A 26600-nucleotide genomic window follows, 5' to 3' on the forward strand; every position below is an offset into this window, starting at 1 on the left:
TCTTCGTCAAACTCCCACTTGAGTTCGGTAGCGTCCCCTGCACTGGCATCATCAGCAACTGCATCTATTTGGAAGTATCTGTGAGCCACGAGGACTCAGCGATCTCACACCCGCGAGATTAAGACTATTTAAGCTTAAGGGTAGGAAAGGGTAGTGAGGTGGAGCTGCAGGAAAGCACTAAGCATATATGGTGGCAAACTTACGCAACAGAGAGCGAGAAGAGAAGCAACGCACGGTCGAGAAGCTAAAAGTGATCAAGAAGTGATCATGAAGCTACTTACGCTCAAGCATAACACAAGACTGTGTTCACTTCGCGGACTCCGCCAAAAAGAGACCATCACGGCTACACACGCGGTTGATTCATTCTTAATTAAGTTAAGTGTCAAGTTCTCTACAACCGGATATTAACAAATTCCCATCTACCCATAACCGCGGGCACGGCTTTCGAAAGTTCAAAACCCTACAGGGGTGTCCCAACTTAGCCCATCACAAGCTCTCACGATCAAGAAGGATATTCCTTCTCCCAGGAAGACCCGATCAGACTCGGAATCCCGGTAACAAGACATTTCGACAATGGTAAAACAAGACCAGCAAAGCCGCCCGAATGTGCCGACAAATCCTGATAGGAGCTACACATATCTCGTTCTCAGGGCACACCAGATGAACGCTACGAACAACTAAAACCAACCCTCAAGTTTCCCCGAGGTGGCGCTGCAAGTGGCTCTGTTTTGGACCAACACTCAAAGGAGCACTGGCCCGGGGGTTTAAAATAAAGATGACCCTTGAGTCCGTGGAACCCAAGGGCAAAAGGCTTAGGTGGAAAATGGTAAAACCAAGGTTGGGCCTTGCTGGAGGAGTTTTATTCAAAGCAAACTGTCAAGGGGTTCCCAAAACACCCAACCGCGTAAGGAACGCAAAATCAAGGAACATAACATCGGTGTAAGGTCATATTTATCCCTAAGTGTTTTGGTGATTGATGACAATGCATTTGCGGACTAATCGTGTGCCATGAGCTTTCCAGACTCTTCTCTGCTAGGCACAAGACAAATGGGTGCCCCTCGAAGACTGACGATGACGGCGTCTTTTCTATGTTTCTTTTTGGTGGATTTGAGTCGTAGGAAAGCCGTACTATTAAGAGGGGGTCCGCGTTGGAAAGGTTTGGGTGGAGTCATCACGTACACGTCTCCTTTTATCCCCTCCTTCCTTGGAGCTTCCTCCGTTTTCCTGCCATAGTTGACTGACTGCTTGTGTGGTTGCGGTAGTACCGCTCCAGGATTAACGGTAGTACCGTGGGCATCCACGGTAGTACCGCGCAGTGGCACGGTAGTACCGCGCAGTGGCACGGTAGTACCGCTGGTGCTCACGGTAGTACCGCTCCCCCGGAGCCTTACTACCGCTGCCCCACCCGGCTAGTGCCGCCCGGTTGCGGTAGTAGGAGCGGATGTAATTTTTTACATCCGCACCTGCCGCGGTAGTACCGCTTTCGCCGTGCGGTAGTACCGCGCTAGGCAGTCAGGCAGTAGTACCGCCCCTCGGCAGTACTACTGTGTCAAGTTTTTGCTACTTCCGTTCTTTTGCAGAAGTATGCACGGAAGTTCCGCTCCCCCCTATCGGGACTTTTTGCCTCACGGTAGTACCGCCCTGATGGCGCGGTAGTACCGCGCGGGCGGAAGTACCGCCCTAGCTTGCGTCTGTTTCCCTGGCTGGGGGTCGCGGCAGTACCGTAGGGTGGTACGGTAGTACCGCACTACCGTGTGGTAGTACCGCTTGGTTGCAAGCAGTACTACCGCGCGGCCTTGCGGTAGTACCGCTGGCCATGCGCGGTAGTACCGCTGGCCGCGGGCTGGTAGGTGGGTAACGGTTGGATCTTTTCCACACACTATATAAAGGGTCTCCTTCTTCCCCGTTGACTCACCTCTTCCACCATTAAAAGCTCCATTGTTGCTCCAAGCTCCATTTTCGCCCGATCTCACTCACTAGCCAACCAAACTTGTTGATTTGCTCGGGAGTGGTTGAGAAGGCCCCGATCTACACTTCCACCGAGAGATATTTGATTCCCCCTACTAATCCCTTGCGTATCTTGTTACTCTTGGGTGTTTTAGCATCCTAGACGGTTGAGGTCACTGCGAAGCCATAGTCCATTGTGGTGAAGCTTCATGGTGTCGTTGGGAGCTTCCAATTGAGTTGTGGAGATTGCCCCAACCTCGTTTGTAAAGGTTCGGTCACCGCCTCCAAGGGCACCAATAGTGGAATCACGGCATCTGCATTGTGTGAGGGCGTGAGGAGATTACGGTGGCCCTAGTGGCTTCTTGGGGAGCATTGTGCCTCCACACCGCTCCAACGAAGACGTACTTCCTCTCAAGGGGAAGGAACTTCGGCAACACATCCTCGTCTCCACCGTCTCCACTTTTGGTTATCTCGTGCCTTTACTTGTGTAGCTTATTTGTTTCATATATCTTGCTTGCTTGTGTTCCTATTCGTGTTGCATCATATAGGTTGCTCATCTAGTTGCATGTCTAGACAACCTATTTTGATGCAAAATTTAAATTGCTAAAGAAAAGGTAAAAAAATTAGTTGCCTATTCACCCCCCTCTAGTCAACCATATCGATCCTTTCAACCGGTATGACGGAAACTAAGGTGGCAAGAGTTGAAAAAAACACCAGGCACAAGGCCGAGCCATCCACCCTTTACCAAGTATATAGATGCATTAAAGTAAATTAGATATAATAATGATATCCCAACAATATCCATGTTCCAACATGGAACAAACTTCATCTTCACCTGCAACTAGCAACGCTATAAGAGGGGCTGAGCAAAAGTGGTAACATAGCCAAACAACTTGCTAGGAAAGGTGGGTTAGAGGCTTGACATGGCAACATAGGAGGCATGATATAGCAAGTGGTAGGTAGTGCGGCATAGCAATAGAGCGAACAGCTAGCAAGCAAAGATAGAAGTGATTTCGAGGGTATGGTCATCTTGCCTGAGATCCCGCAAGGAAGAAGAACGAGTCCATGAAGAAGACAAACAGACGTAGTCGAACGGATACTCACAACTCCGGAACGGAACCGAAGCTAACGAGAGAAGCAACCCAGAAAGAACCAGGCAACATAGTAAACAACCATCACATAAACATGGCATGATGCACAACCAAGTATGATGCATGTCCAGTTTAAATATGCATGGCATGGAAAAGAGTATCAAACAATACTACAAATTAAGTGGAGTTCAATATGCAACGAGTTGCATATTGAAGAAACACCACATTTAATTATTTAGTTCTCTCCCGTTTAAACTAATCAACAAAATTAAATGTTGTTCAAACATGGAAAGAGGTGAAGCATAAGTAAACTAAACATTTAGACAAGTTTAAATGAGGCCGGAACAACAAACAACAATTCCGGTAAATCCCCATTAGCATTTAGAAATTTAAAGCAAACAACAGTTTTAACATTTTAAATGTTATTAACATGATGCAGATGACATATGCAAGTTTATGAAAATTTAATGAAAATGTTGATAAGAGCATTATGAAGTATTTGTCACCGTGGTGGAAAGAAAGGGTGCCACGTCGACGAATCCGAAAATGATGCCACGACACCATATCGGTTCCGGTAGCTCACAGATATACCAGTGCAAAGGAAGTGTGATGGGAACGTGCAAAAGATGGTGGGGTGATCCCAGTTATAGGGTTCCCACGGGTGCACGGCATGGCAACGAGGAGGAACAACTAACGTTCATGAGCGAATACAACAACCAACCATGCATCTCATACAACACAAGCATTCGTCCACGGGCGGTCGTTCTCGGCAGTTATACCTTCGAAGCGTGCGTTTTGAAGCGGATCGGTTCGTAGAGGAAGTAGTCGTTCACAGGTCGTCGAGGGAAGTAGTAGTTCATGTCCGTAGATGTTCGGGGTCACGACACGACACTTGACGTCCACGGGGTCTTCAGTGATGGTCGTGGTACATGTTCTGTAGACGTTCATGCGGCGGTGGTGGTACACGTTTTGAAGGGGAAGTAGAGGTTCTCGTGATCTCGGCGATGGTAGTGGTATATGCCATCGGTAATCGAACATGGTGATCCGGAGAGGGTACTTGCCGGATCCACAACACTGTAACCGTTCATGGCAGAGAACTTGATGTTCACGGTTCTTCTAGAAATGGCATGGTACTTGGCGAAGTGCACGTCGACGGTAGTCAAACTTGATGTTATTGGTTCATGGGTCTTTGGCGTCAGTAGTCGTATACATATTATAAAGGAATTTGGTCTTGTGAAGTGGTATTTGACGGTAGTGGTACTTGACGCGAGGGTCGTCGTATCGTGGTACTTGGCAAAATTCTCGAAGAAGATGCTTGACGGTTCGGGTACGGTTCTTGGTGTGTCGTTCTTGCCAAACCAAAACCCAGCGAGACAAAAGGGACTCAGGCGGGCAGCGGCAAGGAGGCGATGGTGCGGCGGGAAGCAGCCAAAGTGCACGGGGCAGTGGAGAAAAACTTGGTGCTCGAACATGAACAACATCTGCCTGAGGCTGGGAGCTCCGCAGTGGCAGTCATGGCCCGCGGACGCGACAGCGAGGCAAGGGAGCTCGTGGCTACGGCGTGCCTTCAGGAGCGAAGCATGGGTGCGGGCGCGCGTGGAGAGGCTCGAGGTCGCCGACAGGGTTGCGAGGTGGCACCCGCGACGGTGCGGAAACGACGGCTCCAGCGCTGGGATACCCAGATCTCGCCGGAGTCGAGACCAGAGGCGGGCGGCGCGACTCCCTGAGGAGCTGGGCTTCGTCCTCCATGTTCCCCTGCTCGAAACAGGAGCAGGCGCCGGTGGGACTTGGGCGGCCATCCATGGGGGTCTCCTGCCTCGTGGTCGCCGGCCGGCGCCGGTCCTTGAACGACGAGGCGAGCGAAAAGAGCACGGGGAGGCAGCAGGCGAGGCAGAGCAGAGGCTCGCCGGTGGGATTGAGGAGATCGGGCGCGGGGCGACGCGATGGGGATGATGGGGATCGAGAGGAGAGGAGGGCGCTGGGATTGGACGAGAGAGGCTGCGAGGTAGAGATGGGGGTCGGGCGCGTGCTGGGGAGCTCCTCTCCCTGGCGATGTGGTGCAGTAGCGAGAGGCGGCGGGAGGAGGAACGAGGAGGAGGTGGATCGAGCGGGGGAAGGCTAGGGTTACAGCGGGGGTGCGGGCTGAGCTGCTGGAGTGGATGGGCCTTAGAGGCCGGCCCAGTTGCTGCTTCTTGTTGGAGTCCCAAATGGGTTGGTTGGGTTCTCCCTCCCTCTCCCTCACTCTTTTAACAGAAAAATGAAGAGAAAGAAAAGGGAAGAAAGAAAAGGTTAGAGAAAGAGTTTGGTCACAGGGATAATTTTCCCGGGCTCACAAAATTGTGCACGGCCCAAGAAAAATACATTTGACACCGCTTGGAAGGATTGCATTCGAACGTATTTTGAATGTGATTCAAATAAGTTTGAATTAGGAAAAAAAAATTTGGAGAGTCCAAAAATGTTCGGAATTTTGGTGGAGCTCGGGAAAGTGATGAAAGGATTTATGGAAAAAGTTTGAGGTCAAGAAAATTGAGATAGAAAAGGCATGGAATTGTTTTGCAAGTATGTTAAGGTGAATTCCAAAATAGTGGAATATTTATTATAGCTCCCTAATATTGGGAGGATAAGTTATAAAGAGAAGTCACCCTTCCCTCGATTTAAATGGATCGAAGATCCATACGATTTATTTAAAAGAGTTCTGAAACGGTTGCAATATTAATGACATGATGACATGATGCAATGCAAAATATGCAATGATGCATGCAACAGACAAAACAAAACACCCGACGAAACTCGGAAAACATGGAAGGCATTTGAAGCTCCGGTCTTGGGGCGTTACATTATGATTCGGACAAAACTGATCTACCCGAACGATGTGGGTTTTCTCACATTCTCTGGGATAACTCCTTCACCGAGGCTCCTCGGGTTGGGGAATAACCTTTTCCTCAAACATGTGTCCTTTTGTCCTAGTGAGGTTCTTCCAAGACTGGGTCTTCTTATCTGACGGCTCTGTCGCCAATACTAAGCAACTATCGAGATCTCATGGTGGTCGACCATTAAAGGTTTCTCCTACAGGAAATAGGGCCTGGGTTGAATCTCTCCGTATATACTATGGTTGGCAATGATTGCCTGTGAAGGGTTCTGTCGGGGTAATGGGCCACGGGTAGGCCAACCCGAGTCCCATAACCTTTCAAGACATCGGGGCAGGCTGCGCCCCTCAAGACCCCAGGGCGAAGAGCCGCCTCCTGAGGAGTCGACGACAGGGCGGCCGACTGCCCGCTCACGGCCGAGTCCCAGGAACGACTTCCAGAGAAGCCGGCTTTGGGGAGTCGGCCGGCGACTCCAACAAACACATGACCTCATCGAAGGGGACGGGGCAGGGGCGTGGCTACAGTGAAGCCCACTCCCGCCCCTTACCAAGGACAGGCATGGCCACAACACGCCATACTCGGGAAGATCTCCGTACGGCGTGGCACTGTTGCCCTGCCGGCCCTGACATCAGCACCACAGTACCGAGTCCTGCGCCCACGACAGCTTGTCTGAACGGCCTGGAAGCAGCAAGTCCCACCAGTCAGTGAGACCCTAGGAGACGGCGAGAGGACCGCCAGTCGGATCCGTCAGGAGTCGGCCCGGGGAGTCGGCCGAGCCCTCCCCCGGGCCCCATGCACCATTAATCAAGATGTGATGGGGAGTGGAAATAGTGATCGCCCGCCAGGCGGCGAAACTGTTGCCACGACCCCATGACCAAGCCCGCGTCATCATAAGCACGGCTACAGTAATCAACAGCCGGCAAGACCCGCCCGCGGCGGACGCGGCCTGTCTGCTCCGTACCAGACCAGTCGGCGGGGCCCACCAATCGGCGGGCCCCAGCAGTCGGCGGAGAAATCGGAAGCCAAAGGCACTGACGGCTGGGCCCGCGCCCAGACGAATTACCATTGTACCCCTGGGGGGTAGGCCTATATAAACCCCCCAGGGCACCCATGCAAAGGGTTGGAACCCAATAGCTCTAGACCATACCAGATAGAAGGAGAGAGCTAGCCTTGCCCTCTCCTACCTCTAAGAAACAGCTCAAGGAGCAACTGTGTAAACACTCGGCCATAGTGATCATGCGGAGACCCCGCAGAGCAGCAGTAGGGGTATTATCTCCCCGAAGAGCCCTGAAGCTGGGTAAGATTCGCCGGTGTGCATGTCTTCGCCTCATCCCGTTTCTAGGCACCGGCGACGTTCTACTCGCCCCCACCATGATAAGCCATCCGTTGGCATATGTCGCACCAAACCCCCGACATTTAGCGCCCACCATGGGGCCTGGTGCACCGCCGTCCGGAGATCTGTTCTGGACGGGAACCCTTTTCCTCCCTGGCGAGCGTAGCCAGCCAGGCACGCCAGACGAAGTTTGCATCGACGTGCTGCGCGGCGTTGAGATCGCCTGCGCAGCCAGCTCCTTGGCCGAACTTGTCGGCGAGGTTCGCCTCTCCGACGAACCTGCGTCCGACGTAGGCACGAGCGGCCCCGAGAGCCTCCTCACGGGCCTCCTCGATCAACTCCACGTTTCCAGCGGGCCTGCCGTAGACTTGGAGTTCGTAGGCTCCACCGACCCGATGTTGGTCGACTCCGACACCGCGTCGCTCGACGCATTCCCCACCAACATGGTGGTCTACGACGAACCTCTCCCCCACGCAGAGAGCCACGGAAACACCGTCACTGAGGTGCTAGTCATCAGTCATGACGAGTTCCCTGGCGGAGGAGCGCCCGACTCACTCGGCACGGCGCTGCAAGACCTAACTGCTCCCATTCCGGAAGATGCTGACGCAGAGACGGTAGAAGCGCGCCGCCTTCAGCTCGTTGAAGGCACGAAGAAGCTGGCCAGCATGAGACGCTTGTCAGAAGCTTACCAGCGGGAGATGGATCGCGCCGTTGGCGGCTCGCCGGCCCCGGCAGGCCCCAGCCGCCTTGGCGCGGTCTAGCAGCGCAGCGTAGCCATCGCCAACCTATTTGGGGCTAGCCGCCCCGTGTACGCTACACCAGCGGAGAACATCCGAGCCGCCCAGGAAGCGGCGAATGAGCTGGACAATTTCGAGGGCGAAGAACGCCGCCTCATGATGGAGCGAGTCCAGTGGCTCCTCGACGTGGCCGCCGCGCAGAATGAGGCCGGCTGCCGCACGGAGGCGCCGCAGCGGCCAAACGACGACCCGCACCGAGATCAAGGCGCGACGTCTCGAACGCCGACTGGCGGCGCCCGAGGAAGAAAGGGCAAGGAGTCGGCTGTCAGCCACAGTCGGACTCGCATTATCATAGAGTGCGACCGAGATGGCCGCCCGAGAGCAGTGGAACGACGGGACGACTGTCCGCCTCCCCCTCCCCGTAAGGAGAGGCGAGTCTCCCCGCCGCCTGTTGACCATCCGACTCTCGGTGACCGCCTTGGCCGCCAAGAGGGAGTTGGAGAGAATGACGCCCGCCACCGGATCGACCGACTTCACCGGTCCCTGGTGCTGGAAGAAGAAGACGAGCTGGGTCCGCCTTGTTTCGGGCCCTGCGTTCAGGACGAGCCCTTTCCCAGAGGGTTCACGCTCCCAAGAGACACGCCCAAGTATACCGGCTCCGTGAAACCGGAAGACTGGCTAGTCGACTGCTCCACGGCTGTCAGCATAGCAAACGGCAACAAGCGTGTCGCCGTAAAGTACGTTCCGCTCATGCTCCAGGGCACGGCCCGGACATGGCTGAACAGCCTAAAGCCCCGCAGCATCAACAGCTGGGTCGACTTCACCGAAGCGTTCGTCCGCAACTTCACCAGCACGTACAAGCGTCCTCCCAAGCCTCGTCAGCTCTCCTTGTGCATGCAAGGTCCTGCCGAGTCGACTCGCGACTACCTCACGCGTTGGGCTGAGCTCCGGAACTCCTGCGAGGGCATGCACGAGGTGCAGGCCATCAAGTACTTCACAGCCGGGTGCCGAGAAGGCACCCTCCTCAAGCACAAGCTCCTCTGCGACGAGCCAGAAACCCTCGACGAGCTGCTGATCTTAGCGGACAAGTACGCCACGGCCGACTCCTCCATGAAGGCGGAAATTCAAATCAGCACAACTGGCAAAGTGGCTCCTCAAGCTCCAAGGACTCCGGCGGCAGACGCCGGCCGGCGACAACAGCAGGGCGACAACAAGCGCAAGGCCCCGCAGCCGGCTTCCAGCAGCCGGCAGGTTGCGACCGTTGAAGCCTAGCAGCCAGAAGAGCAGCCTCCGCCCAAGCGACAGAAAGGCGGCAAGCCTAACTGGTTGCCGGCCTTCTCCTATGAGCAGACCTTGGATGGACCTTGCAAGTTCCACAGCGGCGCAAAGCCGTCGAACCACACCACCCGGAAGTGCCACTGGCTCACCAGGATCGCCAAGGGAGACGGCCTCCTGCCACCCCCGCCTGCTGGGCAGCCGCCTCCGCCTCCGCCCCAGCAGCCGGCAGTCAGGCCAGTCGGCGCAGTACAAGACGAATACCATGAAGAACACGGAGCCTATGTGGTGTTCACCAGTATGGCTGATGATCGACGCAGCAGGCGGCTGCAGCGACAAGAGGTGAACGTAGTAGCCTCAGAGACGCCAGAGTTCATGCACTGGTCTGAGAAGCCCATCAGCTAGAGCAGGGCTGACCACCCAGAAGTGATGCCGAGTCTGGGCTCCTACGCCTTGGTCCTGGACGCCACCTTTGCTACGGACAAACGGGCCGCGCGTTTCTCGCGAGTTCTGATAGACGGGGGCAGCAGCATCAATATCCTGTACAAGGATACCATGGAGAAGTTAGGAATCAAGCAAAGACAGCTTCAGAGCAGCCGAACAGTGTTCCACGGCATTGTACCTGGGCTTTCCTGCTCGCCGATCGGCAAGATCCTGATGGACGTCCTCTTTGGGGACAAAGATCACTTCCGAAGAGAGTCTGTTTGGTTTGAGGTGGTGGACATTGAGAGCCCATACCATGCGCTACTTGGCCGACCCGCCTTGGCCAAGTTCATGGCGGTCCCCCACTACGCTTACCTCAAGATGAAGATGCCCAGTTCCAGGGGAATTCTGACTGTGGCAGGCGACTACCGGAAGTCATCAGCTTGCGCAGCTGAGAGCAGTCGGCTGGCCGAGTCCCTGGTAATCGCGGCTGAGAAGCGGCTCCTTGAGCGAGTTGTGGCGATGGCCGACAAGCAGCCTGAGGTATCGCCCAGCCCAAAAGAGTCGGAGGCTGAGGGTTCGTTCAAGCCGGCTAAAGAGACAAAGAAGATACCCTTGGATCCGGAGCACCCAGAGAGGTACGCCATCGTAGGTGCAAACCTCGATAGCAAATAGGAAGGTGAGCTCGTCGATTTCCTCCGTGAGAATCGGGACATCTTCGCATGGTCCCCCAAAGACATGCCAGGTGTACCGAAGGATTTTGCCGAGCACAAGTTACATGTCCGATCTGATGCAAAGCCGGTCAGGCAGCCCCTGCGCCGCTTATGAGAAGAGAAGAGAAGAGTTGTCGGAGAAGAGATAGCCCGACTCCTAGCAGCCGGCTTCATTATGGAAGTTTTCTTTCCGGAGTGGCTGGCAAATCCGGTCCTGGTACTAAAGAAGAACATGCAGTGGCGAATGTGTATTGACTACACGAGCCTCAACAAGGCCTGCCCCAAGGACCCATTTGCCCTACCAAGAATCAATCAAGTGATAGACTCCACAGCCGGATGCGAGCTGTTGAGTTTCTTGGATGCATACCAGGATATCACCAGATCAAGCTGAATCCGGCTGACAGATTGAAGACCGCCTTCATCACGCTGTTTGGAGCATTCTGCTACCTCACTATGACGTTCGGCTTGAGGAATGCCGGCGCCACCTTTCAGCGTTGCATGCAGAAGTGTCTCCTCAAGCAGCTCGGCAGGAACGCCCACGTCTATGTGGACGACGTAGTAGTGAAAACGGAAAGCGTGGAACACTGCTGGAAGACCTCAAGGAGACCTTTGAGAACCTGCGCCGGTTCCAGATCAAGCTCAACCCCGAGAAGTGTGTCTTCGGAGTACCAGCCGGCCAGCTGCTAGGTTTCCTGGTCTCTGAACGCAACATAGAATGCAACCCAGTAAAAATCAAGGCCATCGAGAGAATGGAGGTACCCAGCCGACTGCTGGATGTGCAGAAGTTCACCGGCTGCTTAGCGTCCATCAGCCGATTCATCAGTCGGCTGGGCGAGAAAGCTCTCCCCTTATACCAACTCATGAAGAAGACCATTTTTTTCGAGTGGAACCATAAGGCGGACGAAGCTTTTCACCAGTTGAAGAAGATGTTGACTACTCCGCCTGTCCTGGCGGCTCCGACTCCCAAGGAACCTATGCTCCTGTACATCACCGCCACCAGTCGGGTAGTCAGCACAGTCATTGTAGTGGAGCGCAAGGAGGAAGGCAAGGCGCTGCCTGTCCAGAGACCAATATATTACCTGAGCGAGGTACTGTTGACCTCCAAGCAGAACTACCCCCACTACCAGAAGATGTGCTATGGCGTACACTTTGCTGCCAAGAAATTGAAGCCTTACTTTCAAGAGCATCCAATCACGGTGGTCTGCACGGCCCCACTTGCCGAGATCATCGGTAGCCGAGATGCTTCTGGTCGAATGGCCAAGTGGGCCATAGAGCTGGCTCCTTACACCATCTACTACCAGCCCCGCACCGCTATCATATCACAAGCACTGGCCGACTTCCTCGTCGACTGGGCCGAGACCCAGTACCTGCCTCCAGCACCTGATTCCACCCATTGGCGGGTGCATTTCGACGGCTCCAAGATGCGCACTGGCTTAGGAGCCGGCGTCGTCCTCACCTCTCCCAAAGGCGACAAGCTCAAGTATGCGCTGCAAATCCACTTTGCCACCTCCAACAACGTCGCCGAGTACGAGGCGCTCTTTCACGGGCTCCGGCTTGCCAAAGAGCTTGGCATCCGCCGGATCTTGTGTTATGGTGACTCGGACTTAGTGATCCAGCAGTCGTCCGGCGACTGGGACGCGAAAGATGCAAACATGGTGAGCTACCGTTTCCTCGTGCAGCAACTCAGCGGGTATTTCGAAGGATGCGAGTTCCTTCATATACCAAGGAATGACAACGACCAAACAAATGCATTGGCACGAATCGGCTCTACCCGCCAAGCAATACCATCTGGTATCGCCCTTCAACGCCTTCTCAAGCCGTCCGTCAAGCCCTCGCTAGAATCAGACTAAATCTTCGTACCGGCTCCTCCCGAAGACGTCGGATCCGACTCCAGAGCCCCGGCAGGCGGCACGAGGATCTCGGCGGATGACTCCAGAGCCGCCACAGTTGAGGCTAGCCCAGGGACTGCAGAACCCCGGCCCGGGGACTGCGGTGGCGGACTCGAAGATTCCAGAACTCGGCCCAAGGACCGCGCCAGTCGGCCTGGGGACTTCATCAAACCAGCAAGCGGCTGTTGACTCCAACCCGCCGCCTCCCAGCCCAGCCGCCCTCGTCCAACTCGTAGTTCTGGTAGTCGAAGAAATAGCAGCACCCTCATGGGCCCAGCCCATCCTCAAATTCCTGGTGAACAAAGAGCTACCAACTGATGAGACCTCAGCTCGGCAAGTACAATGCCGGGCGGGAGCCTATACCATAGTCAACAGAGAGCTGGTCAGGCGCAGCGTCACTGGTGTCTACCAGCGCTGCGTAGAGCCAGAGCAAGGCCAAGCGATTCTCAAAGACATCCATCAAGGCGAATGCGGCCACCATGCGGCTTCAAGAGCACTCGTCGCCAAAGCCTTTCGGCATGGTTTCTTCTGGCCGACTGCCTTGGAAGAGGCCAAGGAGTTGGTCCAAAAATGCAAAGGACGCCAAAAGTTCAGCTCCAAGCCGCAGCAGCCGGCTTCTGCGCTCAAGACCATCCCCATTGCCTGGCCTTTCGCAGTATGGGGTCTAGACATGGTGGGACCATTCAAGACAACACGAGGTGGTTTAAATCACCTACTTGTCGCAGTGGACAAGTTCACCAAGTGGATAGAAGCGAAGCCAATTAAGAAACTGAACGGTCCGACTGCCATGACTTTCATCACCGATATCACAATTCGGTACGGCATACCACACAGCATCATCACCGACAACGGCACAAATTTTGCCAAAGGCGCCTTGGCCCGTTTCTGCGCAACACAGGGCATCCGACTGGTCCTAGCGTCCGTCGCCCACCCGCAGTCAAACGCCCAAGTGGAGCGAGCAAACGGCCTCATCCTGTCCGGCATCAAGTCTCGGTGGATCGAGCCTCTGGAGCGCTCGGCTGGCTGTTGGCTCGACGAGCTGCCAGCCGTCCTCTGGAGTCTGCGCACGACTCCAAACAAGTCAACCGGCTTCACGCCCTTCTTCCTCGTCTATGGTGCCGAAGCCGTCATCCCAACGGACATAGAGTTCGACTCCCCATGAGTCACCATGTACACCGAGGAGGAAGCAGAAGAAGCACGACAAGACAACGTCGATCTACTGGAAGAGGGCTGGCTATTGGCACTCAGCCGGTCCAGCATCTACCAGCAGAGCCTGCGCTGGTACCACAACAGGAAGGTCAGGCCAAGATCTTTCCAAGAAGGCAACCTTGTGCTCCGGCTGATCTAGCGAACAGCTGGCCAGCACAAGCTGTCGGCGCCTTGGAAGGCCCTTTCATCATCAGCAAAGTACTGGGCAACAATTCCTACTACTTGATCGACGCTCAGAAGCCCCGAGCACGCAAGAGGGACGACTCCGGCAAGGAGACAGAGCGGCCATGGAATGCAAATCTCCTCCGAAGGTGTTACAGCTGATGCAGTATGTACCACGCTACCTTTTGTATTAAAGAACCAAGACTTCGGGCCCCCCGAGGTGAGCTCGGGGACTGCCCTCTTTTGTCTGTATGATAAAAATTATGACTGCAAGTATGTTACTACTTTTTATGCCATTTGGCACCGGGCTCGACAAATCGGCCTGGGGGCTTGCCGCCTTGCACTATGAAATGCGTCCTACAGTCGGACAAGTAGTGTGTAAACACCCAAACCGTCTCCTGTCAGAAGCCACAGCTCGCAGAGCGACTGTACGGTGGGCAGCAGTAAGGTAGAATGGGCATTCGCATGAAAAATGGCTAAGGACTCAAAGCATAAAACATAGCTCAAGATGGCTTCCAGCCTTTCTCGCAAACCGACTCTCGGATAGTCGAACTGCCGCTTCCTATCCAACTTGCTCAAAAAAATCTTGAAATCGGCTAAGTACTTGCTTTCCCAAAGTAGCCTAGCACTTGATCCAGCAACAGTCCGCAGAGCGGCTGTCCGATTGGCAAGGCAGGCAACTAAGAGAAAGCGGCAAAGGAAAAAAGCCAAAAGAACAATGAGCAAGAAAGATAGATATATATATTTACATAACATAGGCTTGCCAAATTGTCGTAGTAAGGTTCAAATACACCGGCGGTGGAATTGTGTGAATTAACAAGTTCTTCAAAGACTTACTGAAGCAGATATAAAGATACAGCGCCGCTTAGGAGTGGCAGACGGATTCGAAGGGTCGGAGGAGGCACCACGTCACGCGTTGGGGCAGCCGGCTTGGCTAGTCTCGGCCTGATCACCTCCGGCGGCAGTCGACTCGGTCACACGCGGCTCGTTGCTGGAGCCGCGGTCGGGCTGATGCTGGTCGTCTGCTCCATCTTCTGGTGCCTCCGCCTCGCCTCCATCCTCCGCCTCGTCCTCCTCCTCGACGCTGGAGCCAATCACCTCCGCCGAATCTTCGTCGTAGTCTGGGTTCATCCCAAACCACTCCGGCGGTACCTCCTTGCCGTCTTAAGACCGCTTGGGGACGAAGATGCTGGTGTCAGTGTACTCGGCGATCGGCACAGCACGTTTGACGAGGGAATCTTCTGTAGCCGCCAGCTCCGGCTGGGCCTCCGACCGAAGCGTGGCCAACCGGTCTAGATCCAGCCCCGGGTACCACGCCTTGATGAACTCCAAGGCCCGGCGCGCTCCAGCCCGGGCCGAAGAGCCCTTCCAGGCCTCAAGACGACCAGCCGTGACCTCCAGCCAGTTGGCCGTTAGGCTGGGGGTGCGCGGAGCCTGCATATCCGGCCAAAGGGCGGCAATCGCCTTGGCACCGACGTGCTGAAGCCGGCGCAGTATCCGGTGAGCCGGCCGGAGGCGAGCCTCGATGCTCAGCATGTGCTCGTCAAGAGTTCGGGGGGCATCGGCGGCGATCTCTGCGCCCTCCGCCCTCCGACTTTCACGGTCAGCCTCGATGGCTTGGATGGCGGCCTGCGACTGCCCAGGGAAGAAGTCTGCAAAGACGCGAAGAAACGAGGAAGCTAGTCAAAAACCAGGAGTCGGCACGATTTAAATCGGTAGCTCGAAGAAAGAAAATAAAGAGACTCACCATCAACGATGTCTTCAATCTCGTGGAAGCCGGAGGACAGCAGCGCATCCTTGTCAGACCAGCAGGAGCGCTCGCTCGCGAACTCGGCCAAGAGGGCGGTTTCCGTCTCCTCCGCCTCCCTCTGCGACTTCACAAGCAGCTCCTTCTGCTCTGCCAACTGAGTGGCCAGCAGATCGCGCTCTGTGGCGAGCCTGCTGCACTCCTCCCCTTTGGCGCGCAAGGGCGGAGTTGGCTTCGCTCAGCTGCTGTTGAAGAGCAGCGTTGGCTCCTGAAGAAAAGGAAGAAAGATAACAGTCGTTAATAAAGTAGGTCGCCGGGGAGATCTGGCCCGACTGCTCAGCAGTCAGCTCGAATCTCAGGGACTACAGCCCGCGGGTGCGCTAGCGCGCCCCCGCAGAGAAGAAAAAAGGACTTACTCCGGCTCTCTGCCAAGTCGGCGGTCCGCTTGCCCAGCTCTTCAACGTTATGGTTGAAGGCAGTGACACGGAGGTTGTGGTAATCCTGCGACAAGCATTTCAGACAAAGTTAGTACCCAGAAGTTCATCAATTGGAGTTCCGGGCCGCCTGCTCAGCAGCCGGCCCGAAACTCAGGGACTACACCCAGTGGGTGCGCTGGCACGCCCCCACAGAGAGGAACAAGAAAACAAAGACCAAAGGAAAAAAAACATACCCGGACGGCTGCCCGCGACTCTAGGAACGCCTTGGTGCAACTCTAGAGAGCGTCGCCCTCAGCACGGAGCTTCGCCTGGACGTCTAGGAGCGCCCGGTTCAGCGGCCCTGTGCCGTCTCCTCGCACCCACCCAATAGGTGCGGCGCTCGTTGCTTCGGCGTGTGGGGCCGCCGAGCTGGCGGTGCCGGCTTCCAGGGGGCGGGGTGCCGAAGTCGCCTTCTCCAGACGACGGTGCGTTGGTGAGCCGACTTGGAGGAGTAGCCTCGCCACGGCCTCATCTTCGGTCGGTGGCACCAGAGGGCCCGCTGGCTACTCGCCTTGCACGCCTTCAGACAGGGGCGGAGGCGGCGGCAGAACGTTCGCGTCCGGAGTAGAGGGGTCGCCGCTTTCCCTCTCCTCGACGGGGTTCTCCCCGCCGGCTTTTCCAGTTGGCCCCGTGAACTCCGGAGGCGGCGGTGCAGAGTTCAACGAGGTGACGAGCACTGTCGACTGGCGGCGTGCGGCTTCCTCAGCCCGCTGCTTCGCCGCGGCGGTGGCTTCGACCTAGTTTTTTCTTAGCAGAGGCCTCCGCCCTGTCGGCCTCTGCCTTCTCCAGGCGGATGGCCTCTTCTTTGTTGCGCTTCTCCTGCGCATTCCGCTCCGTCGCCTCCCAGAGGTCAGCAGCGGGGTCAATCCGCCGAGTGGTGGTAGACGTCTCCGCTGACCCCATGACGGAGGTGGTGGCGACCCGCTCAAGAGAGATGGGAGCCCTGAAGCAAGAGGGGAAAGCAGAGACTCAGACAAATCATGAAGAAAGAATAAAACTTTGAAGACAGAATACTTACGCGCAGACCAACGGTGGCTTCTTCACTTCCTTACGGAAGCGGATGGCCTTCGCGGCTGCCTCGTCCTGCCGGGTCGCCGCAGCCGAGCCCTTGGGCTTCTTCGGCCGACTGCCGAACAAGGTCAGCACGACCTTGCGCTTCTTCCCGCCGCTTGGAGCGCCCGGCGCCGCAAAAGAGCCCGCGTTAGGCTGGCTGGCTCCGGGCTGATGGCGAGGGGTGACTTCTCCCTCGGTGTTGTCTTCAGGCTAGTCGGCGAAGGTAGCCAAAGGCCTGAAGTCGCCTGCTGTCCCCCCTCCTACCCTCGGCGTCGTCTTCCAGAGCCGCCGCCCCCAGATCGGGGTCGTCGACGTCGCTCTCCACCGGTCCGCGAGGAACTCACGGGCCGGCCCCGAGGTGCCGGCTGATGGGTGAAGAAGGGGATTCTAACCAAAGCCGACTGGTCAAAACAAAACTCGGCAAGAAGAAGACAATCTAAAGAAAGAAAAGAAAGGCGACTCACCACGGGCGGGGCGTTGGCGTGGGAGTACGTCTCCTTGCCGAACCGCCAGTCCTCCAGGAGCCTGCTGTCCGAGAGGTAGTTCACCATGAAGGCCACCTCTTCGTGAGGCATGTCCTTGGTGCACATCCGACTCGGGTCACGGTGCACGCTCATTTGGCATATCATGTGAGGGCGGCCTTGGAGTGGGAGAACTCGGCGCGAAACAAAGGCGGCCAGCAGGTCCGGACCAGTCAGACCCTCCGACTGTGTCAGCACTCGGAGTCGCGTGATGGTGCCGGCTCCCGTAGGCATCTGCGACCTGGCCTGGTACGACCAGTTGGGCAGTCTCCCAGCCGGCGGGCTGGCTTCGAAAGCCGGCAGGTTGACCCAGTCACCCCTCGTGGCGACATTCCTAACATAGAAGTAGGATCTCTGCCACATCTTCACCGACTTTATCAGTGAGATGGAGGGGAAGGGATTGTCGGCCCCCGACCTTCGCACGATGATGAAGGCACCGCACTGCGCCGACACGCCCGCGGCCTGGGTGCCGAGCTTGGAGAAGAAGAACTCCCCCCAGAGCTCGAGGGTGGGGAGCACTCCGAGGAAGCCTTCGCACAGGGCCACGAAGGCGGACAGCAGCACCACTGCGTTGGGGTGAGTGGTGCGGCTGGAGGACCGTAGAACTCCAGGAAGGACCGGAAAAAAACTGCTCCCGGTAGCCCCAGCCCGACGCAGGCAGTTGCGAGTGGAAATGACTTGCTCGCCTCCTGCGGTGCGGGGGAAATCTCCCCTCCGGCGAAAGACGCACCTGCACGCGATCCTCGCCAGGGAAGCGACGGTCCGGCGGAGAACTCAATGTGGTCTTCATGAACTTCCGGAACCGTCCCAGGTTGCCGGAGCGCACTTGGGGGAGGCGCGGCAGCGGAGGAAAGAACTCATCGCGAGCTGTTCACCGCAGCGTTCGCCGGGCTTGGGCGTGCGGCGGAGCGAGGAGCAGCAAGTAGGAGGAGAGCGAGGAGCAGCAAGGAGGAAGAGAACGGGGAGTAGTGGGAAGGAGGGGCACGCGTGCCCCCCTCTTCCCCCTACTTATAGCCCCGTGGGCTGCGAAGCCAAGGGGGCGGACGTGGGGATTTACTGCGCCCACAACCCCACGACCCCCACGATCCACGTAAAGTTACTGCACGCAGTAACTCCACAGGAATCCCAACCGTCCACCGGGGCCGCAGCGGATCCGCTCGGGCGCCGAGGCGCGGTAGTGGCGGGCCCCCCCTATGGGCATGTCCCGTCGCACGTGTAGGCTGGCAGGACGGCCTAGCCACGTGCCCTAGCGTGACAGGCCAAGAATGGGCGGCGGCCTGGAGGCTTAGCTAGCACACCACTTAAAATCCCGCCGCGACGTTCGAAATACTAAGCAATTCGGAATTGAGTGAGTCCGAGTTGAGCAAGTCCGACTCCTTCTAGACGGCCCGGCAGAAGTCAATCAAAGACCATGTGTTGAGCACCCGGAAAGAGAAACTGCTGAGGCTTCTCGGCCGATTGTCCGCGGCGCCTCACCAGCTTCGGGGACTACTGTCGGAATAATGGGCCACGGGTAGGCCAACCCGAGTCCCATAACCTTTCAAGACATCGGGGCAGGCTGCGCTCCTCAAGACCCCAGGGCAAAGAACCGCCTCCTGAGGAGTCGACGGCACGGTGGCCGACTGCCCGCTCACGGCTGAGTCCCAGGGACGACTTCCAGAGAAGCCGGCTTTGGGGAGTCGGTCGGCGACTTCAACAAACCCATGACCTCATCGAAGGGGACGGGGCAGGGGCGTGGCTACAGTGAAGCCCACTCCCGCCCCTTACCAAGGGCAGGCATGGCCACAGCATGCCGTACTCGAGAAAATCTCCGTACGGCGTGGCACTGTTGCCCAGTCGGCCCTGACATCAGCACCACAGTACCGAGTCCTGCGCCAACGACAGCTTGTCTGAATGGCTCGAAAGCAGCAGGTCCCACCAGTCAGTGAGACCCTAGGAGACGGCGAGAGGACCGCCAGTCGGATCCGTCAGGAGTCGGCCTGGGGAGTCGGCCGAGCCCTCCCCTGGGCCCCATGCACCATTAATCAAGATGTGATGGGGAATGGCAATAGTGATCGCCCGTCAGGCGGCGGGACTGTTGCCACGACCCCATGACCAAGCCCGCGTCATTAGAAGCACGGCTACAGTAATCAGCAGCCGGCAAGACCCGCCCGCGGCGGACGCGGCTTGTCGGCTCCGTACCAGACCAGTCGGCGGGCCCCAGCAGTCGGCGGAGAAATCGGAGGCCAGAGGCACTGACGGCTGGGCCCGTGCCCAGTCGAATTACCATTGTACCCCTGGGGAGTAGGCCTATATAAACCCCCCAGGGCACCCATGCAAAGGGTGGGAACCTGGTAGCTCTAGACCATACCAGATAGAAGGAGAGAGCTAGCCTTGCCCTCTCCTACCTCTAAGAAACAGCTCAAGGAGCAACCGTGTAAGCACTTGGCCATAATGACCATGCGGAGACCCCATAGAGCAGCAGTAGGGGTATTATCTCCCCGGAGAGACCTGAAGCTGGGTAAGATTCGCCGGCGTGCATGTCTTCGCCTCATACCGTTTCCAGGCACCGGCGACGTTCTACTCGCCCCCACCATGATAAGCCATTCCGTTGGCATATGTCGCACCAAACCCCCGACAGGTTCCATTATCCTGCCATTCTATGGTTTTTGGCTTATCATGTCGACACTCTTCTAAGGTTTTCAAGGCTCTCTGATTTTCCGTCAACATATGATAGTTCATGATAAAAGTCTCCAGCAGAGGGGGTAATCCATCCCGTACTTGAACCATTACTACATACGCAAACAGTGAATCACGTAGTCTAACACTTGGGCATCCTCACAAGCATTGCAGAAATTATCTTGTCCTTGAAATGGGTTCGGGTAAATCCATTGTTTCTGCAAGCTGAACAAGACATCTAACGTTTCTTCACAATTCTTGGGTTTTCGTATCCTCCTAAGGAACGTCTGCAGATGGAATAATAGCTTCTTCCAATATTTCTTCTTCCCGGGAGTTCTTGATCCTTATTAATTTCCTGGGCTTGTGGGTTATGGGTCCACTACAATACTTGCATAGCTTTAACTCATCATTTGAGTTACTATTGTCCCATATTCTTGCATTATACCTCCTTAAATTCCAATATTACTTCATCCCTTCATACTCTTGAGGTAATCATAAAAACTCAACCTTATATTATCTAAACTCAATTTTGTGGAATTTATTTTTCTTTCCATTGGTCCAATGTTCACACGGAAAAATATCACCATTAAGATAAAATGTATTGGATTATCTGTAAAACATATTATTTTCATATCAAATCCTTCACTAAATCCTTAACCAAATATCAAAACTCCAACTGCAAAAGTACTCTATTACAAATGCTGCCAACCACATGATTTGGTATGGTCAAGCACTAATTTCATCTTTATTCATTGGTCTTCCTTGGAAGCTTCAGTCACACTAGAATTGTGTGGAGTGTTCCTTGAAATCTTCAATCTTCTGTTTCATCATAGTGGCCTTGAGCTTCATCTCCATCATCTCTGTATGTACTTCCCTCGGGTATTCCTGAGTATGACGGAGTCTTGCTTCAAGTATTTCTCCAGTATGATGTATGGCTTCCATGGCAGCTGCACGAACAGTGTCGAAGAAAGTTGCTCGTGGTACCCGTGAGATGAAGAAGTACTGCCCCATAGTCTGTGGGCAAACTCCTTTCTCACGGTGAAGGTGTACCTCCACATACCAAAGTTCCACTCCATTTTCCATGAAGGAGTAGCCTTTGTAGAGTGCATCTCCTTCAAGGTGTATATGCTTCATCATGTCCTTCTGGATTTTTTGGTAATCATGATTACTTGTCAGGGTCATGGTCGTTTCCGGGCCCTTGAGGAAAGACTCATAAAGAGTTGTCATCTGCAGGTGTAAGATAGAAGGGGTACTCAGAATCCCCAGGTATCATCCTTGGGTGAAATGTGGTTATTTTTCCGGGAAAAGTTTGGATCAGCTTGTCCATGGGTTCAAGGTTTACGTCTAGGCGAGATAGCGAGAGAGGTACTCACAATCAACAAACAACTCATGACACCTCATATGAGATTCCAAACATATCAACTTTTATTACTTCATGAACTATTACAATTCCCATTTCATAACTCAACATCCCCAATGAAAATAGAAGTGTATTCCACATCTATTACATGCTTTATTCCAATATCAAGATCTCAACTACTCTGCTCAAGCTTTCCTCGAGTCTGAACATTCTCTGGCAAAATTCCCTACTTGCTGCGTAAACAAATGACATCAGACAAATCCAGGGGCTTCCTGGTGTCTATCTTGGTTCCTTGGGTTCTTGGCTTCCTTGCTGGGCATTTGCTAGCGTAATGACCTAAATCCTTGCACCTGTAGCAAGTGATATGACTCAGGTCCTTTTCTGTAGAAATTGGGTTGTTTTGGGCATACATGCTCTTTCTCTTCCTGGACTTCTTCGTAATGATCAGAGCTTCTATTTCCTGAGGATCAAACTTCACTTCTGCTATCGGGAAGTCTTCGGGATACTCTTCTCTTTCCTTTGTGCAATACTGGGAATAATGTCCTTCTGCTCCACATGAATATCAAGCGTTGGAGAAAAATCTGTTTAGGCCTTCTTCAGGGTCTTCAACAACTTCCTTCATCACAGGTTCTTCTAAACTTTCCCTGCGAGCTTCTTTCTGCTGCTTCGTAACTTCTTGTACCTTGGGGTAAATCTGACATTGATCCAGGTAGTGTGTAGTTCCTTCACACAAGAAACAAGTAATTTGCCCAGTCAGGCATTCTTCCATTGCGTGATTTTCCGCGCAATGAGGGCATCCATCCTTGTGTTATTCCTGTGTGTGCCCTATTTCTCCGCAAATCTTGCAGGCACAAGGTTTCTTCTTCGGGTTATCATAGTGCTTCCAGATAATACGGGATCTCAATAGAGTCTTCTTGAATTCCTCCCAAGTTCTTCCCCATTAAATCCTTGTATGGCTTGATGCATTTTCCACTAGGTTGCAGCACTTTCTGTAAAGCACTGAAGAGCGTATTGAACCTCATACTTCCCAGGAATCAAAATTTTCCTGAATTGATCGTACATTTTTTATCCATAGCTTTGCCTTCGGCTGGGTCCTCGGTCCAGAGAATACAAGTCCATCTTCATTCATCATCTATCGGGTCCAACGGTTTTGGGATGGGATACAAGAGATAGAGAGGGAAGCACCCAACGCAAACAATATAGTTTTGAAAACGGGTTTTATTTGCGGCTGTCGGAAAAACATCAAACAAATGACAACTCACAAATCATCGCATCTACCGTAAGTTTATAACAGGGGTTTGGTCTTCTAAAGGTCAAATAATTCTTCAAGTCTTCAATTTCTTCGAGTCTTCAGGGTCTTCAACGTTTGTAGCTTCTTTTCTTCAAATGCACGGTGAAATCCTTTTACTCTGAAGAGGTCATCGGTTGTCCGATATCTCGTCATTCTCAGGGTGGCTTCAGTTGATCCTCATAGTGGTTGAAAGGGAATACTGTAACTATTTGAGGTAAGAGGGACTATTTGATAAAATCGGAAAGATGACAAGATAGAGTCTTTTTGAAAATAAAGTTTTAGAGATATCCTATCCTAGGGGCTTTCTATGGTCATGTCCTATAGTCAACCTAGCTCTGATACCATCTCTGTAGCGACCCGACCTCATACGGTCAAGCCTCTGTGTATCTGTGCCATCCCTAGATCAGTATGCTGGCACAAACAGTACATCAACGTATATATCAAAGTGAAATCACATGTATAAGTAATGTAAAACTGATATATACCTCATAAGTCTCAGCGGAAACAATCAATCGGGTGTGGAGCCCCATCAACGCCATCGGGGTTGAGTGTAGGTCGTAACCCTATGACATAACTCTTACTCGTCGGAGAAAAATCCTGCAACATGATACGTTGCAGCCATGTAGGTCAGTACATTGAATGTACCAGCAAGATCATAATAAGAGAAAGCGGATGATAAAACTATTCTATATGCAATATGGCTTAGTGGCTTTGTATCTGAGTTTTGTTTGCGTAAAAGCTGGTTTTATTTTCCCTATAACAAAGAATCAGGAGTCTGTACTATAGAGTTTTCTATAATGACATGGTTCCGCCAATCGATGTCTCATAGCCCAAATCATCATAAGTTGCCCACAATTAACTTATCAGTCCAGTTTTGAGAGTTCCAAGATAGATCCAAGTCCCGATGCTCAAATTGTCCGTAACTGGGGACACGGCTAATTGATTAGGTTTTAACCCTCTACAGAGGTTTGTACACTTTACCCGCAAGATTCGATCCCTCTTTGTACATTCTCGCACTTCAGGGTGTTTGAGAACAAGACGTCCGAAACATTGTCTTCCGACGAGTTCCCCTGACCACTGTCCGGTGCTCAGCCAATCCTACCGTAGTTCTACATCGGCTGGCGACGTCCCAGCCAGAGTCACAACTAAGGTCAACCAATCCAGAGCCCATAATGACTTGCGTTTGCACAGGTAAGCTTCCGGGCATGAAATATTCTTCTGTCTCTTTGTGTCTGGGTGAAGCTTTTCGCAAGATGTCATGGCACTTCTCCATGCATCCCGGCCATCCACTGGTTGCTCTAGGGTGCCCATCAAATCCGTCCTTCATCCAGTAGTGTGTATTGAATTCTTGTCTTGAGTCTCGAAATCTTGAGGTCTTGAAGTCTTGAGGCCTTGAAGATGCAGTCCTTGCAAATGCCATCATGGAGTTGTCGTCATTGACATAGAGTCCTCCATTCTCACACCACTCCCGAGCACTCATACCAACCCCGTCTACTATAGCGTAGCATTAAAACAAATCACATCATGGGCTTGGTAATAGGAAGATTGGTTTCCTACCTACTGCATACTACTCAACTACAAGGATTCAATATCACTACTGGAGGGATTGTTGCAAAGATTCCACTAAATGCAATAAAAACATAGGTATGAAAGAATGATCAAAGTGAACTTGCCTGGTAAGGTGATGAAGATAACAACGCTCTTGAAAATAACTTGATACTATCCGTCACTCCGTTGTTAATCTATAATAAACAAACATGACATTCACATAAGCAAGCATTCTAGCAAGCAATTCTAACAATCATAAAAAAACAATCGATAAGAAAACCCAATACAAAACAAAGAACACATCGAAAGAACTAATAGGGGAAACTATAAAGAACCTACTAGGAAAACATTTTGCCTTAACTACAAAAAAAGTTTTGTCCTAAGTAAAACTTAACAACAAATAAAATACTAAACTAATAATTTTAACAGAAAATAAAATGTAAATAAACCAATTTGACAGAAAGTATTTTTCATAAAATTTTAGTATAAAAAAGAAACAATTAAAAATCTTTTATAAAACTCTAATTATGACCTATACAAGTTTTCATACAAATCCAAAGAAAATAATTTTTAAAATAAAATTGTCTACTGTTAAATAACATAAACAAAACTAAATTTGTCAAAAGTGACAAAAGGAAATAATTTAAAAACAAATAAAACTATAAAGGAAAGGCTAAAACGAAACTAGAACTAAAACAATACTATTTTGCCTAAAACTCTAATTTAAAATAAACTAAAAATAAATCACTATATGCTACTGGATAGAAAAAAATAACAAAACCATAGCAAAAAGAATCAATCAAAAATACTTTGTAAACCTCAAAATATGACCAAATTAATGATTTGAATTTTTTTATCAAATTCAAATTTAAACTACTTAAATTTGAAAACTAATGGCACAGACAGAAACTTCATAAAATTTTGAATCTACTACAAAAACAATCACTTAATTTGGATAAACACACAAAAAGATATTAAATATCTAAGATTGAAACTTTTCTATTGTTAAAACAAAAACGAAAGTAAATTTAAAAAACAGATCGGACAGGTGCTACGCGTCGGGCTGCTATTGGGCCTAGAGGATGTGCAGTCCGATCTATAAAATGCTTGGCTGATACTTAACGAAACCGCACGTGCTAGTAAAGAAAAAAAACTGTCGGCTGAATAGATTAGATCTAAACCATAAATAAATCGAAGTTAAACCAATCTAGTAAAAAAACCTACCTATTCGATATAATCTAATCAGGGCCACTGAAACTAGAACGCAAGGAGGGGAATGGCTCACCGCAGCGAGGCGAGCTCCGGCGAGGTCGTCGGTGGCGACGGTGGCTCGGGGACGACACAGGCGAGGCCTCCAGTGGTCCTCGGCGACGGGGAAGACACCCAGGCGATGCGGAAGACAACGACAATGACGATGGTGGTCGACGGTGAGCTCGGGGTTGACTGGACGGAGCGAGGCGAGCTTGATGGCGCCGACGGTATTCGATGGTGAAGGGAGCGAATGCTCCAGGGGTCCTTAAGCTTGGACTCGTAGTTGCGGAGATCGGGTGGAGCGAGGGCATGCGGTGGTAAGCTTGGGAAGAGGTGAGGTGTCCGCGGTGAGCTACAGAGCATCAATGGCAGCGGTGGAAGACCCAGACTCCAGTGAGGAATTCCGGCGCGGGTAGGGAAGCTAGGAGGGGGCTTTAGGGGGGAATCAATCGAGGGGGGGGGTATATATAGGGGGTGTGTGCTTGGAGGACGGGGCAACCTCGCACTAGGGTTTTGGGCGGCTCGAACTCGCGACAGCGCGGCCGTGTTTGGGCGGGGTGCTTCCCGTTTCTTGTGGGAGGAGGGAGACGATGTGGGGCCGGGTCGTCAGTGACAACGGGGAGGGTCGAAGCGGTCGGGCGGCAGGGGTGGAGGCGGTTCGGGAGCGAGGCCATGGGGAGGTGGCCATGGGCCGGCCTGCTGGTCTAATGGGATGCGACGCTAGGTTAGGTTAGCTAGGGTTTTTTACGAGGACAAAAGAATAAGTAAAACAGTGAAGAATAAAAATGATATATAGACATATAATGTATCAAAATGTTCAGAAAAATAAATCCTAAAATATAAACATATTTTCAGAGGCAACAAAAATCTACAAAAAAATCAGAAAAGTCAAACAGCGCTACTTGTGCAATAAAACCCAATACAAAACATTTTTAAAATACCAAAATGATTTCAAATTTATTTTCTCCTAATTTTCCATTGAAGAGAATCATTTTACCCTTATTTACATTGATTTTATTTTTGGAGAAAAATAATTTGAATAAAAACCA

The sequence above is a fragment of the Triticum urartu genome, chromosome 1 (genome assembly GCF_003073215.2).
Source record: "Triticum urartu cultivar G1812 chromosome 1, Tu2.1, whole genome shotgun sequence".
Classification (NCBI taxonomy): Eukaryota; Viridiplantae; Streptophyta; class Magnoliopsida; order Poales; family Poaceae; genus Triticum; species Triticum urartu.